The following is an 11,400-nucleotide window of genomic DNA, read 5'->3' as shown; positions in this document are numbered from 1 at the left end:
CACTAAGCTCTTCAGTTTGCAAGCTTATACTTCAATTTCGGAAAATTCCTTCCTTAATTTCTCTTTCGAACTTGGATCAATTTGAGTAGGTCGGTATCTTTTCTTCTATCGTTGACTACCCTCTCTCTCAGTTTTAGAAAGAGTAGGAAAAAAAGTAACTATAAATAAGAGAACATTACAATTTTGTTCTCTGAATAATTTTTTAAAATTTTTTGGTCATAAAATAAAGAGTAAAATAAACGAATGGTCCCTGTGGTTTGAGTTAATTTACATGTTTAGTCCTTAACTTAGTTTTAATTCGGACCGTCCTATAGTTTGATTTTGTTACGATGTTGGTCCCTAGCGACTCAAAATGACCAATATAGCCATATCTATTATTTTCATTGTGTTGTTTTATTAACTTATTAAATAAAATTTTAAAAGAAATTTCTTATTAGATATGGCCCCTAGTCTTTCTAATATTGTGAAGAATGAAAGGGAAACCTAAACCACCGGCGACACCTCAGTTCCCCCTTCCTCCTTCTCCCCTCTTTCCGGTGCCACCTCCACAATGCCACTGAAATCGCTACCGCCGACGATGAAAACCTTCACGCAGTTGCCTGGTGTTCATGGGAAATGCGTTGCTCACTCCTCCTTCCAATCATCTTCCCCCTTTTACCCTGAATCAGCGAATCATCCAACAATTATCTGTTGCCCTTCTCCTCTTAACCAATGACACCCACAACCCACCTCAAACCCGTGTCAGCGGATCCCACAAGAAGAAGCAACCTATTGCAGGAGACCCGACGTCCGACGACCAAATCAACCAACGATTTCTGGATTTCGATTTCTTCACTACATGTTTAATCTAAGGTTTAAAATGTCAGATTGAATTAACGTCGAATCATTCCAAGGGCGGAGGATGGGGAACGACTGGAAGCTTCAAGTTAGACCCCTCCGATCCACCAAAATGAAAAAACCAAAGGGAGAAGATTGGATGAAGTAGTGTTGAATTGTGGTTGCCCTTTGTTAAACCTTTAAATCGCAAATCTGTATGTAACAAATTTTCTAATTATTGATCAATCTATCGAGTCTCAATGACATAATATGTTCTCTTGTGTCGATTCACCTAGGGGGTGTTTGGCTTATCTTTTGAGAGGCCAAAAGTTCTTTTTGGAAAAGATAGAATGCAAAAGATGTTTGGTAAAACCATTTTAAAAGTTACTTTTTGATTTTTTATATAAGGAAAATTGACATTTTGAAAAAGTCAGGAAATGCTGTCTTTTTATAAATTTTGTCAAAATGACTTTTGGCTCTAAAAAAGATAAGCCAAACACCCCCCTAGATTGTATTTAGGATTTTTGTATCTGCGATTTTTGTTTCAACGATTTTGCTTTTGGATTTGAGGCACAATTTCAATTTTAGATGTATTTCAGATTTATTGTTTAACTTCACATAGATTTATGGTTGGATTTAAGGTACAAGTTCAATTTTAGATGTATTTTAGATTTATTGTTGAACTTTACATAGATTTATGGTTGGATTTGTGTTTAATTTGGGGTGATTTATATGGTACTGGATCTATGGTCAAAGATGATGACCGGAGTTGGTATCGAGAACTAGATTTATGGTCGGAGATGGTGCCCAGATGTGGTGTCGGAAACGAGAAAAGGATTAAGGTGGAGTGGACTTGTCGGTTCCATTTTCAGTAATATATTAACAATTTACATTATTTAAAATGATAGAAACATGGTGTTCGAGATTAAGTTTCGAGACATAAAACTTTAAGCTTGCAACAGAAAACTTTTCATTTCAAAACTTGAACATATAAATTCCGACAAAAGATCACATTACATGAACATGTGAGATTTAGATCAACAACCATAGAAGGATAAGATTAATAACATTTGTTGTCCTTTGGTCCTCACGGGAGGTTGAAAGATGATGATGATGATGATGGCAAGAACTCAAAGTAGAATCCCTCTAGAGAAAGTCCACCAACAAGCTCCAACACTAGATGAATGCTAGTTCAACTCTTGATAATACAACCTCTTGAGTTTGAACACCCAAAAAAGAATTTTTGGTGTTCAATAGAGTGTATTCTCTTCTTTTATCAACTAACAACTTATAGAGAGAATGAGAGAGTTTGTGAGAGTAAAAATTTCATTTACATGCTTAAGCATGAGGAAAAATGAAAGCCTTTCACTCTTTTTAATCACCTCACACATGCAAGAGTCAATCATGACTAATATAAAAGTCTCTACATGCATTGGACCACCCATAAAGGTGGTATGGAGTGATTATACATGAAATCATGAGAGATAGGAGGGAAAGTTAGTCAAACACTCATTCTCTCTCCTCTTTAATACTCCAAGTCTTCTATTTTATAAACCTAGCTTTTATATTTTATAGACTTTCAACTATATATACATATATTTGTTAGTTTTATTTATTTAATCTAACTCTTTAAATTAAATAAATAAATCTCACACAAAGTGAATCATTTAATAATGAAACAATAAAAGTACTAAACTTTTAATGATTTATACACTCTTCTGAATCGCATTTTATTATTATTATTATTATTACCATGTAATAACAATTCAAGATTTCTAATATTTTAATATAAGTCAAACTCATATACTAAAATTTTAATTCAAGTGTCTACTTGTTATTGGTGTGACCCTATAGGGTCATATGTTATTAGCAATATTGTTTTATTATCAATCTTGAGCAGATAGAACCAACAATCTCCCACTTGCGCAAGATTGAATCGTACAAGGATATACATAGTGGTGAATGTTTAGCAACATTTCACTTACCCCAACAACACATGACGAAGTGCCATTCAACAACATTTAATTCCCATAAGCCCAAAGCTTCAATTGATGTAACTAGGTGATGTATCGGTTATCCTTTTGTTTCGAACATCATGTTAAACATGAGACATGGATCGCAATCATTCTCATTTGGTGTTCAACTTTAGTAAGATTCCTTAGATGTATCACTCTCAACACATAAGAGGAAAAAATTCCACATTGACTACATACGCCTCTTATATAGATCATATTATACCTAATGATGGCCTTATGACTGCATACAACCAATCTATGTCGGTAAGGAAATTGAAATCATATTGTATGATAAAGCCACCGACATTGTGTGCCTGCTTAATGAACTAAATGAGATATTGTTGGATTAGTGTCTAAGTCCATAACTATTTTGGTATGTACTTGACCCGATGGTGCATGGTCCTTTTGGGTTGCCTTCACCAAAGCAACTTGATAGGATGAATTATGGAGAGAGAGGATTAATTATGATTTATTAATATATTATGAGAATAATATATTAAAGGAGAAATCATATTGTTTAATTAATATTAGTCAAGAATTAATAAGAATTAACTTTGTGGCTAAAAGACATTAATTAAACTTAAGGGACTAGAACTGTCAATTGTGTGATAGTTGAATATTGGGCTAATGGACTACATATTAGAGGGGTGGACGAATTCTATGGGTAAACCCATTAGAAATCGTCCAAGGTCTCTAAGGAGGGAGTCCATGGGTTGCTTAGGGCCTAAGCAGTCAAATTAGAGTTTCCTTGTTAGACAACCCTAATAGCCTCACTATTTAAGGATCCCTAGAGCACCAAAAACGTGGTGAACTGATTCCTTAGGGTTTCTACACATTTTTGGTGCCTCCTCTCTTATCATTCTTCATCCTCTTGCTCTTGGTGTTTATGAGCCATTAGAGGAGTGATATTTGTGACTCTAAGCTTTCTAAAGCCATTACAAGGAGGATTTGAGATTGTTATTGCTACATAACAATCAAGGTAAGATCTAAACTCCATTCATAAGTTAATATGATTAATTGTATGCTAGATCTAAGGTTTAAAGTCTTGGATGAATTGCATGTACAATAGAGAAACCTAGATCCAAGCATTAGGGTTTGCATGAGCACATAGGTGATGGGTTTTGGTCATAAGACATCCTACAATATGTTTTATTATGTAATTTTCGTTTTCCCGCACAGTAGAAGAGGAGGCAGTAATGAAAAATTTTCTAGTTTTTTTCTATTAAGTTTAAATTGTGGGGTTTTATAAGTATTTGATGAATTACTTTTGTAAAATATAGAGTTTTGATGATATTTTAATTTATTATGCCACTAATAGATTTGGAAATTAGTGTCATAAAATAAAAAGTGCCACTATATATTAAAGGTTATAGTGGTATAAAAAAAGTGCCACTAAAAGTAGGCTATAGTGGCACAAAAACAAAATGCCACTAAAACTTTGTGCCACTAAATGTAATTTTATTTGTAGTGTGAGGTGGATCCTACCTCTAATAATGTTGCTTCTAGCCTCCACATTGTTGCGTCGTGTGAGGGATGTCAACGGGGACAAACGGCACGGGGATTGCATCCGCCGCCCCCGCCCCCGCCCCCACCCCCAAAATCTCCATCCTTTCCACCCCCGCCCCCGTTCCCCCGTCCCTTATTGATTTTGGGCTAACTTATTTGGGTTAAAATAAGTTCTTGTTTGGGCTAAAAGAAACAATTTTTTGGTTAACAAATAGATATTTATAACATAATTTTACATGTTACAAACAACTTAAAAGCATGTTTTTTGTACATAAAAATCATTTTATTGTTTATTATACTTATATAATTAATATATGTCAATTTATATAATTTATTAACGGGGCTCCCACGGGGGTTTCGGGACGGGACTATCAACCCCCGCCCCCTCCCCCGAAATTAAAACGAGGGTTAACCTTGCCCCCGCCCCCGCCCCCTTCCCCGATTTTTTTCAACAAATGCCCCCATACAAGACGGGGCCCCCGCGGGATCGGGGTCCCACGGGACTTTTTGACATCCTTACGTTGTGCCTTATGAGGTAGCATAGTCCTTTTTCTCCAGTGATGCTGCATGGGGTTTTTGGCTCAAAAATCCATAAATCCATAAAAGGTGCTCTACAATGTGAATGGGGATCTCATGGCCATAAAGTTGGCACCTTTATGTCATGAGACCCCTCCAATAACTGAGATCTGAAAGTAGAACCCCATGAATCACTTTACAAATCCGAAAATGGCTTAGGAAGCCCTAAATGCACCCGAAATCTAAGCCCTAAAGATGAACAACCAAATGGAAGACCAAAACATGAGGCATTTACCTTGATTGAGCTGAAGATGGAATAAGATCTCTGGATCTACAAGCCCCAGCTCGAATTCCCAAGCTTCTTCCTTTCTTTCAAGCTTCACAAACCACCCAAAAGTACCAAAATGGCCTTAGATCACACAAAACGGCTAGGGTTTCGATATATAACTTCTTGAGAGAGATAGGGACGAGGGAGGCTGAGTTAAGTCGTTTAAATAGGGTGCAAACCCTCAGATTTAGGGTTTCCCTCATACAGAACCTACTCGCCGAGTCAGTCTCCCGACTTGTCGAGGAGGTCACTTAAAATGCCTGCGGATCACGACCCTACTCGACGAGTTGGGCCACCAACTCGTCGAGTCCCAGAGAAAATACAGAAGTGTTTAAATTAAATGCGTACCGGGAATCAGGTGCTACAATATCTCTGATCGGATCCACGACCGTCTTGCGGTTGAGAGCATCGACCACCACATTGGCCTTTCTCGGGTGATAAAAGATTTCACAATCATAATCATTTACCACGTCCAACCACCAGTGTTGCCTTATATTCAGATTCGGCTTATCCATCAGATACCTCAGGCTCTTGTGATCTATGTAAATAGTATAATGAACCCCATAAAGGTAATGCCGCCAAATATTAAGGGCGAAAACCACAACCCCCATCCAAGTCATGAGTCGGATAATTCGCCTCATGAGGCTTCAGCTGCCTCGAAGTGTAAGCGATCACACGACCCCTCTGCATCAACACTGCTCCCAAACCCGTGATTGACGCATCACAATAAACCACAAAATTCTCAACACCCTCTCGGTTTCTCACACAACCGTTGCCTGAAGGTCTCAAAAGTCGTCTGCTACTCAGTCCCCCCATGAAAAATAACCATCCTCTTTGTCAATCGAGTCAAAGGAACAACTATCTTGGTTCATATAAGTTCATATGTAAGTTCAAGAAATTATGGAAAACTTCAAGAAATTAAACACATCTAAGTTCATATAATGAAGTCTAAAACACAACCCCAACTTATAAGGCCATCCACATCTTGTTTAATCTATTGGCCTAAGAAATAGGCAAGGTAAATGAAGATGTAGGCAAACATCAAGCTGCAATTAAATCTGAGAAAAGAATTATCCATGGATGAACTTAGATGTGTTTAAATGAATTTTGGATCATTTAAAGAAGTATCAAATAAGAAACTATGCACCTTCATACTTCGGTACGTTGGCATATATAATACCTCAGTTATTAGAGTTTCTTTTGAGGAAAAGGAGAAGATTTCAGTTGCAAAGATGGAATATCATGCTCAAATCTCAAACAAAAACCAACAATATGACCAAATTGAAAACAAAAACTTGTTATACAAAATTGAAAATAAAAAATCAAACAATATCACCGGTGTAGAGAGAGAATATCAATGACCAAATATCCGGTCACCGGTTCCTTGAATAGAGAGGAGAGGGGGGGGGGGGTATCACATGACCAAATTGAAAACAAAAACCAAATCGATGAAATTGTTAGTGTTCGAAGGGTAGAACATAAGCATAATTTGACAAATTAGGGTTCAACACGTAGAAGATAAGCACAAACATCTGGCATCACAAGGGAAGAGTGGTGAATGTTAGAGGTGGCGATGGTAGTACAACAGGGCTCCCAACATAGAAATAAAACATATATCCGGAGAAAAGCGGGGAGGCCATGGTCTCCCCGGGCTTCTTAAGGGTTTTTGTATACTAGGATATGCATATTTTCTAAACGATATTGTAAATCTTCGTATATGATGGTAAAAACAACTATTAACAAGAAGAAGCCTCAAGACAAAACTAAAGTACACTACTAGAAAAACAACCTTTTACGACGCTCATTGCGCGTCGTAAAACGCTCAGACGACGCGCAAATGCGCGTCAAGGAAGGCCCTATCATAAAGAGAGACGATGCGCATTTACGATGCTCATTTACGACACGCATTTACGACACGCATTTATGACACGCAATGCGTATCAAGAAAGGCCCTGTCATACAGGAAGACGACACGCATTTGCATGTCGTAACCTTAGGAAGTGCATTTATGACACGCATTGCGTATCGTTAAAGCCCCTGTCATAAATGAAGATGACACACATTTGCGTGTCATAAGCTTCAATAACCATAATACAAAAATATGTAAACAAATATATACCAAAACAATCAACTTCATCTAATAACATCATGTCAAAAAATTGTAATACATTGATATTAAGGGGATCTAATTGTACATTGTAATTAAGAGGTTTTCCCTAAATATATAACCTAATACTACATTGCTATTAAGGGACACCTTCTGCAATGTAATGCTATACAAACTAAAAAGATATACACAAAGATGATAAACATCAAATTCCAACTAAGTAGATTTGCATCTTGCCTTTCATAATTCTTTAAGACTAATGAACCCTTGCTTCGATAATTCTTGTGACCTGATCAAATAAAATTCAAAAAATTAATAGGCTAAAATAATTATTAGAAGAATCAAACATGGAATGTTCGTTGTAGATAATACCTAAGGCAAATAGACAATCCTTGATCATTTGAACTAGAGAGCATATCATCACAATTCCATCTAACACCACCCATGAGAACTCGTAAAGCTACTCAACCAACATATCATGTCATGTAATGTATTTTTTATTAGTATATTTTCACATAGAAAAAAAGTGAAATAAATGAAAATAGTAAGTACCGATAATGATGTATTATTTCAAGTGAGATGGAGATTTTAAACTACCACGTATTGAAATATAAAGAACCTCAAGCACAAAATAGTTTCAAGTACACGCCCTTTGATTGTCTGGATATAAATGAAAATAGCATGTTCTTCACCCCACCCGGATTCCCAACTATTGTCTCCTTTCACTCCAACTCCACCTTTATACATAAGCCAATTAATCCAATCATCAAAATCTTCCATAGCTCTGTTCACATCACATCCCAATCATCAAAATCTTATAAGCTAGATTCATGAATTTGGAAAAAGAAAATAAAATAACTGGAAGCATACTTCTGCCATTCGAAGCCATGAAACCACATGAAAACAACTGCTCAATGTCAGCAATGTCAGCAGAACATACGAAACACTACCTCCTTTAGTGTACCCATAACCAACACTTCCCAATATTAAGCGGTCAAAGCCTGCAGATGTGGGATCACATACTATGAACAATATTACACACAATTAAATCAAACATTAACATTTAGGCACCACAATACAAATAAATTAGACTAAATTATGCATTATTTATGATTTATGATATGCTAGTAGCTCAGTCTATGAAGGTTAAATGAAATAGGAGAATTAGAGTATTAGATTATAAATATGGATATTTTATCTAGAAAAAAAATGATCAATAATTCACACAAATTAACAATCACATGCCACATACTCTCAGTTTCATTCAATACTATCATCTTACCGACCGATGAGGGCAGGGATTCATTATAGCAGAGTCCACAACCTTCAAACATTAAGATTTCATACAATAATACATCAATGCACATTAATCAAACATTCAAAGTTACACCAATTTAAAGATGGGACTACTTAAATAACAACAATACCCTGTCAAAGCTTACCTGAGTTTGTTCAGGTATAAGGAGGATATCCTTTCCTAAAGAATCTGCCAAAAAGACCTATAAAAAAAATTAAACTTGCATGTTAGAGATTATATATGTTGCCTAATAACAGACCTAATATGCATAAACCAAATATCAACTTCAAGTAAGTAAATAAAGAAAGAAAACTGGAGGAAGAGAAAACCAGAATTCTGTAGATATGGCAGCCGGAAGCAACATAAATCCAACAAGAAGTTTTGTCGTTACTAACAAAAAAACGGCTTATAATGCAGGTTTGTATGGCATCACATTGCACGAGCACATAAATTCAAGAGCATTATTTGAAGCTGAGGTTTGTATAATGGATGGATAACAAAAGATAAAGAACAGAAGGATGAGAAGGTATGAGTAGCTAGGGGTGTTAATCGGGTCAACCCGATCGGGTTTCGGGTTAATCGGGTCGGGTTATTTGGGTTTTTTTAGAAAAAAAATCTGACTCGAAACCCGACCCTATTATGCTACGGGTTAGTCGGGTTTCGGGTAAATAGGGTCAAACCAATCGGGTTAGTCGGATTAATTATAAATTAGGCATTTGATTGTTTTGTGACTTGAAGAAATATATATAACGATTATTATTTATTAACTTTTTTTAAACATGCAACTAAATTACCATTACGGTTCTCTACTCATTATTTTTATCCATGTAGCCAGCAACTCATGATCCCACTGATGTATATGAAAAGCATTAGACTAAGATTTTAGAACACCACTAAAATGATTAAATTCCCGACTAAAAATCAAACCTATTTATTATCTAGAAACTTAGGTAACTATATATGTGTCAATTCTTGTAATTTCTCTTCTATTTTTCTTATATGACAAACTGCTTCCATTAATGTTTCCGAAAGTGCCCCTGAGTACATATATAAGTACAAATTTATAGAGCACATTTCACCAAGCTCTTCTTCCACTTTCTTGTATATATTTTCTTGCAAGCTTTAAGATTTTTTCAGGTCACCGGAAAGCACATCACCACCACCTAAAAGATTCTTACTCCGGTGATCATCATCAACTAAATCTTCATGCCCTTGAGATGAATATGAGAAAACTTCTTTAACCACAGTCCGATCGGTTTCAAACATGGACAAAACTTGAAAAGACAACATGTCAAGATCTTTTTGGAGTGGACTCACTGTAATTGAGTAATTCAATTGATCCCTTTTCAGAGCTGATTCTGAAGTTGTAGCTCTTTTTTGTAACTCCTTTTTAATGGAACTCAATTCACGTCTTTCTTCATCGAATCATAACATCTGCTCATTTATTGAGTAAGCACATCTTGAGTGTTCATTTTTTAGGCTTTGAAACTCTCCAAGAATCTTTTTATGGTTTTCTTCAAGATCTTCCACAAGTACTTCATAGTAACACTCCATTTGTTCCAGCTTTCTAACAAGACTTTCACTTTCAGCTTTTGCTATCTTCAACTCGTTTAAAAGTTCCAGATGTTGCCCTTCTGTTGAGTTAATTGTTGATGTAGACCCTGGTTCTTGAAGGGGTAGAATTGGTCTTTTCTCTAATTTCATTTTTTTTTCAACTACTGTAGATTGTTTTTGAACCTTGAACATTCTTATTTAAGATCTGTAACCTCTTTCATTAATTCTTGGCTTGAAGAATCTTCAATAGCTAGTTCTTGTTGCAAATTTTGTGTTTCTTTACACATTTCATTTGCATAATTCTGTAAAGTGTTTACTTCCATTTCGAGCTCAAAAATCGATGACTCAGCAACCTCCAAGCTTCCTCTGAGCCTTTGATTCTCTTCATAAGAAATTGCCAATTCATCAGATCCGTTTCTTTTTTTGACTTAGTAACCCTGTTCTTAATGCTATCAACTTCATGAGTGATTGATGGATCATACTTGTAGTTTTCTGATGTGTTTGATGAGTCATCTTTGCTCCTGCTCCTTATGGGGACTATTGGCAACAAGTGCACCTATTCGAGTATCAGATCTTAGAGCATCCACAGCAGAGATATATGAGTCTTGGTTAAAGAATAAAAAGGGTAAAGGATCAGACGTGGTGAAGCCGGATATGCAACAATGGTTTGGGACTTTGATATTGAATGGTCTTTTAAGGGTTGTTTCTGGAAAGAGGCTTTTGCTCAACAAGGAAACTCTTTCAGTTATTTGCAGTAACAAGGTTCCTCAGTCAATATCACAAAATTTAACTTGAGTATAAAATCCTAATGCTTACTCATTAAATAGACCATGACCATCAAGATCATTCTCCCTTATCTTTGGGCCAGTCCTATACCATCCTACCACATGCTCCTTAGCTGCAACAAAAACTTCAATATTTCAAAAACAACTTTACTGCATAAACTAGGAAAAATATGAATTAAAACGATATCAATAATATAAGTTTTCTTTGTTATTTTTATCATTTATAATATCGATAATTCTTGACAACTTAGTAATAGAAAAGATCATTATTTATCATTTTCCTCTTAGTTTCTATAACTTTTGGAAATTCACTTAATGTGTTGTGAATACATGGTACTCTCTAATCATATAACCTAAAATACCCTCTGCATAATTTCTAATACTGTTATTTATTTTATTTTCAAGGTGTGATTTACAGGGGAGCAATCTTAGCAAACCCAAGTTACTTTAATCTGAATAAAAATTAATCAAACAAT

The sequence above is a fragment of the Lactuca serriola genome, chromosome 8, assembly GCF_051521515.1.
Source record: "Lactuca serriola cultivar US96UC23 chromosome 8, Lser_US96UC23_V15, whole genome shotgun sequence".
NCBI classification, from domain to species: Eukaryota; Viridiplantae; Streptophyta; class Magnoliopsida; order Asterales; family Asteraceae; genus Lactuca; species Lactuca serriola.
The sequence above is the reverse complement of the archived record's forward strand: the minus strand, read 5'-3'. Positions refer to the sequence as shown.